The sequence below is a fragment of the Heliangelus exortis genome, chromosome 2 (genome assembly GCF_036169615.1).
Source record: "Heliangelus exortis chromosome 2, bHelExo1.hap1, whole genome shotgun sequence".
Lineage (NCBI taxonomy): Eukaryota > Metazoa > Chordata > Aves > Apodiformes > Trochilidae > Heliangelus > Heliangelus exortis.
In genome coordinates this window covers 140,899,165-140,905,164 of record NC_092423.1, presented here as the reverse complement: position 1 = coordinate 140,905,164, position 6,000 = coordinate 140,899,165, and the positions used below count along the sequence as shown (strand labels likewise).

Genomic DNA, 6,000 nt, shown 5'->3' with positions numbered 1-6,000 from the left:
TACCCTCACAAGCAGTCAAATCTAAGTTCTTTGTATTTTGGGTTTTTTTTTTAATTAATAACATGCATCTGTCCATAGACGTACCCCCTAAAGGACATTCTGACCTGATGCTGTGCACCCTGACTAAAAGGCTTTGGTATTTTACCAGCAAGCATTTTTAATGCTGATGGAGTTCATCTTTTAACAAGCACCAGGGATGCACCTGGCAGCCCCCCAGCCCGGATGCTCACACTGACCAAGAGTAAAGCCTTTAAATTACACTCCCTTTGAAGCTGCCCTGTGTCTGTGCAGGATGAGACCAGCTCTGAACAAAATACAAAATTATTTCTGTTCTGCCTAAAAAGTAGCTATAAATTTGCAACTGGTAACTCCAGAACTGCAGCCAGCACCTCTTCTCATACTCCAGATGCATTCAGGGAGAAACATGATGAAATTCAACATGGGGAAGTGTAGAGTTTTGCATTTGGGGAAGAACAACACGATGTCCCAGTATAGGTTGGGGCTGACCTGCTGGAGAGCAGTGTAGGTGAAAGAGACCTGGGGGTCCTGGTAGACAAGAAGATGACCATGAGCCAGCAATGTGCCCTTGTGGCCAAGAAGGCCAATGGCATCCTGGGGTGCATTAGAAAGGGTGTGGTTAGTAGGTCGAGAGAGGTTCTCCTCCCCCTCTATTCTGCATTGGTGAGGCCGCACCTGGAGTATTGTGTCCAGTTCTGGGCCCCTCAGTTCAAGAAGGATAGGGAAGTGCTTGAAAGAGTCCAGCGCAGAGCTACTAAGATGATTAAGGGAGTGGAACATCTCCCTTATGAAGAAAGGCTGAGGGAGCTGGGTCTCTTTAGTTTGGAGAAAAGGAGACTGAGGGGTGACCTCATCAATGTTTTCAAATATGTAAGGGGTGAGTGTCAGGGAGATGGAGTTAGGCTTTTCTCAGTGGTGACCAGTGATAGGACAAGGGATAATGGGTGTAAATTGGAGCATAGGAGGTTCAAGTTGAATATCAGAAGAAATTTTTTTACTGTAAGGGTGACGGAGCCCTGGAACAGGCTGCCCAGGGGGGTTGTGGAGTCTCCTTCACTGGAGACATTCAAAACCCGCCTGGACACGTTCCTATGCGATGTACTCTAGGGGGCCCTGCTCTGGCAGGGGGGTTGCACTGGATGATCTTTCAAGGTCCCTTCCAACCTCTAGGATTCTATGATTCTATGATAAAGAAATCTATGGACAAGTGGTGATTATACCTCTCTCGGCTCCCTAAATAGGAGGAACTCCCTTCCACCAAGTTATAGAGATCTTCTTCCTAAATGACTGAGCAACAATGGCTAGGAGGAGACCAATAAATGCATTTTGTACATATGCTCAAGTTCTTCTAGAGGTGCTCAGGGCTCCAACTACATTTTTTTTTTGCCTGCAAGGAGGAATGCCCCAGCTGCTAGTTACACACAAAAAAAGATAAAGCTCATTTGACCGCAATGCACCGCTGACAAGGGACCTTTTCACATCTTAAAGGAACAAGTGGAAATCTGGTTTGCAATGTCTTTATCAAACAGCTAGCTAAAAAAAAAATAAAAGTCTTTTAGATATCAATGGTATTTTCTTTAACTGTAGATAAAATGCTCGTGATTCCAGTGATCCTTCTTTCTTAGATGCCTTAGAAGTTGTTAGGAGCTAGTTAACAAAACACCAGGAACTCTGCTGATGGGAAAACTGTGTTTCTATACTCCTGAGAGAGAAAAATGAGCTGAACATCTTTCCTGATCAACCCACACAGTGGGGCTTGCCCACCCGTGAAAGTTAACTTAGGTTAAGGAAAAAAACCTCTTGCCACCAAATGAAGGGCTGAGACCCAAGCCAAATCCTGGATTTTTAGCCATTTCTTAATTTGGTGCACAGAATCAGGAGGCTCTGACCAAAGCCCTTGCTGGGGCTGCTCTACAGTAGAACTCATCAGTCTGCTCACCCGGAGCCAGATCGTGCATTAACCCCCCATGCCTTCCCTCTGGCTCCACCATCAGAAGACACAGCAGGGCTGGGAAGACACTGGGATCCTGGGACGTCCAAGCAATTGGAGAGCCCAACCAGGAGCAGCTCAGCTGGTGATGCCAGCTCTGCTGCTCAGTATACAGCACTGACCAAACCTGAGCTGCAAACCAGCATTTTGAAGCAGATCTAAACAGAAGTGGAGTTTGGCTTGGTGAGCCCAGGAATCTCAGCAGCATTTTGTATGAGTTGGTAAATTCTTTCTGTGTGCTGAAAGACAAACAAGTAGGGGAGGTGTGAAAGCCTCAATACCACTGTATGTTACCACCTTTCACACGGTCCCAAGTAAAGAAATACAATTATTTGGTGATTTTACCAAAGGTACAGATGAAGTCACAGGAGGAGTCAGCTGTAGAAAAGATTTCCCAACTGTCCTTCTCTCTCTTGGCCATCAGAAAAAGCCTTTGGATGTACAGAAGAGGCATCACACAGAGGAAATACAATCATTATTCAGTGCATTTTCTACATCATTTGAGCCAGACTGCAATAGGCCAAGTGAGGAAGGCACAGTTCGGACAAAAGCTGTAAAGACCTGGGCCTCGGGGATGCCTCTGCAGCAGAGCACAAAGCCCATGCAAACACGGATGGCTAGGGGTGTTCTTCCTCCCTGAGAGATGGGATCTTGTAGATGCTGCTGCTGAGCCTTCAGTCAGTCCCCCTGGGGAAGGTCCTGTCTTGGCACATGACTATGATGCACAGGGGTTGACCACTGACCATCCCCACCATCCTGGCACGATGCTGCTTTTCACCTACCATGTCCAAATCCCCATGGTTAGTTCTACCCTCTCCTACATGCACAGCAAGCACTTGACTTTTCTGTTAATTAAAGAAAAGAACCTTTTTATCCTCAATCTTTGTCTACCATCTCCATTTGGCCAATTGGTTGTAGGCAAATTCAAAAACAAGGCAACCAATTTTGGTCCTCACGTCCCCACTCTACCTTCTCATTTCATTCCTTTAATCTGATGCACAATCATGCCTATAAGCAAAGAAGATGAAACTCTTAATGCCCCACAAATGCTGATGGGAATACAGAATAGATGTATAGCAAAGCATTTTCAGCCCTTTCCTTTCAGCAACTCCTCTTTGCTTAGTAAAAATAATTAATTTAAGCCAGATTTGAAGAGCTAACTTCTTCTCTACCCCATAGGAGTGATCTGTTTGCCAGCACACATGAGCAGATTTAACTCAAACCAAGGTAACTGCCAAAAAGGATGATTTTCACAGTGAACTGATACCCAAAGAGACTACCACAATGATCCAGTTTCAGTATTAGACAATATGGAAAAAAAGGTTATCACCTTCACAAAAATATCAACTCACTGTAAATTACTATAAAAATGCAAATTTGGTTGTGATCACCACAGCTATTGAGTTATCCACGTCTGTATCAAATAGTAGTTCTAATTTTAGAATATAAAGCCATCTCCTTTTTCATGGGATAAATACATCCTCTAAATTACATTCTTACATTCTTTAAAGAAAGAAAAAATGGATTAAACACTCATGTAATCTCCTGTGAAACCAGAAGATGAGGCCAAATAAGCTGATCCACATGCAGCTGCTGCCAGCTGTGGCTTTACAAACACAGTGGGCCTCTGCCCAGGCAGCCAGGGTGATCCAGAGGGAAGAAAAAGGAGCCGAAGAGATGAGCACCTCCAGCCACCCTCCTCAGATGTGAGGATCAGGTTGGAAATCAAAACCTTCAGAAGAAGCTGACTCCATGCTCCACACAAACATACATCAAATTCCACCTCTGTCCTAATGAAGAAAAGCCACATTCAGAGCATGGCACCAACGACTACAGAAGATTGCAACTTCAGCGGAAGTTATAAGGAAACAAAATTAATGGATTCCTGAAGATCAGGAAAGCAAACTAGCTAGTGAATGAGGAAATTATCTACATACCTGCTGGACACAAGCGCTGCTGCACTGGAAATGAAAAGAAAAAAATATCCTTCTGCTGGGTAAAGCAATGTCTCCTTGAGAAAACGCACGGGGAGGTATTCCAGGAAGTGACCAGTTTGCTGTAATCCTCAGGACAGAGAGGCTTCCTTCCCAGATGACATGAGATGACCCAGGGAAAAACAGGGTAAAAAGGTGGCAGGAACTTCCAGGTGCCTTTATCTGCAAGCAACTTTCTCCAGACTTTTGGGTGTGCGCGCATCCCATGATCCTCAAAATCCTGGACCACGCTGCCAGGCTCCTCCAAATGTTACTCCAGACCACTGGGAAGCATGGGGCTGGGTCCTTCAGAGAGAGGAGAGGGGACAGGGTGTTACACAATAGCTCTTGGCACACTGGAAAAGCCTTCCTCCCATGAAAACTCATATATTGATTTATTTTTACACAGCAGAAATTTTTTAGGGTGTTTTTTCTTTTCTTTTTTGTTGGGCTTTTTTTTCCAATTTGTGTGGTTTATTAAAATGAATGGCACACCTAGCATAAGCACTCCATTGGGCCAGCACCACCAGATGCCTCCTCACAAGTGCCAGGTGATTTGAGGAGGACAACAAGCCAGAAACTGAAAAAAAAATTTATCGCCCAATCAATAGATCCTCCAAAACCCTCTTTCAATTTTTTTTCATCAGAGGAAACAAGACAGTTTTTCTTTCTCCTTTTTTTCCAACCCTTCTAAACCTCACATCACCACAAGAATCAAGTCACATCACCAGAAACACTGGCCCAGGTTGTCTAGAGAGGTGGTAGATGCTCCAGCCCTGGAAATACTCAAGGTCAAGTTGGACAGGGCTCTGAGAAACATGATATAGTCAAAGATGTCCCTGCTTCCTGCAGGGGGTTCAACTAGATTCCCTTGAATGGTCCTTTCCAACCCAAATCATTGTGTGTCTGTGTGTGTGATTCTAATGAGGTGTTCTCTCCACCAAGAAAGATAAGGACAGAAATGGTTGTAAGGCAGCAGGTGGTCCTGCTGACCTGATTTCAGAGAAAAATGTCCATCCACCATCAGGAGCACAACATCAGCAGCAGCATCCCACTGTCAGAAAACTGTGCTTTAATCTACCTCAATCCATCAATGGGAACCTACCCCCTGACATCTCAGAAACATGCAGCTCTTGAGTATAACAACTCCCTTTGACCTCCTACCAGGAAGAGTCATATTTCCTACCTCTACATTCAATGAAAATAAACACATCCCAGCAGTGTGGCTCAGAATGCCCAGGGAATTACTCATGAAGAGTATTTGATGTATAAAGCCATCATAACCTGGTTTGGTTTGGTTGGTTTTTTGGGGAGCTTTTTGGGGTTTTTTTGTTTGTTTTGGCTTGGTTTCTTTTTTTTCTGGGGCTTTTTTTCTCTTTATGTGATCTTACTAATTGTGACAGGAATAGAGTAGATGGGATTTTAGTTTGTTTGTTTTTAGATATGAAAACTGTCACACAAGCACACGCAATTGTCAGGCCCGGAAATAATGCCTAGCAAGCACTGAAAGGAAACTCAAATAACTCTTTGCCCAACACTGCTTTCTAGTTCATCTGTAATAAAAAACAGCAGAGAGCAACGGAGAGCCAAAAGGGTTGGGGTTTTTTGTTTTGTTTTGGGTTTTTTGCTTTGTTTTAGCTGCAGCAGCACAGGAAGGTGATAGCATTGTGTAATGTAACCAAGCAAAGGAACAATGAAAGTGCAAGCAAATAGATCAAACAGCACAGGGTGAAGTAAAAGGTGTGATAATCATTTGTTTCACTAATTGTGTCAATAAAGTCCTATCTATCCTCAAGCAGAAGAAACATACTCAAACAAAACAAACAAAGAAATCAAGTGAATAATTAAATGCACCAAAACCCATCTTTTCCCCCAGATGCTTTCATTAACAGGTTGATTAGGAGAATCACGTTTATTTCAAATAAAATTCCACTGACTATGATCATGTTTCAATCACCTTGAGTACAAAACCTGCTTTGAATCAAAACTTCTTTCTCCCAAGAGAAAACAACAAAAACA

The 6,000-nt window shown here is 43.6% G+C and overlaps 1 long non-coding RNA gene across 1 annotated transcript in view; it reads right to left on the bottom strand.

The window, feature by feature from the left end:
* Positions 1 to 3,964: 3,964 nt before the first annotated feature.
* Positions 3,965 to 6,000, bottom strand: part of LOC139793547 (uncharacterized) — a 38,426-nt gene continuing 36,390 nt past the window's right edge. Inside the window, exon 3 of the long non-coding RNA XR_011724647.1 lies at positions 3,965 to 4,287. This is a non-coding gene — a long non-coding RNA (uncharacterized lncRNA). The remainder of the gene's footprint in view (positions 4,288 to 6,000) is intronic.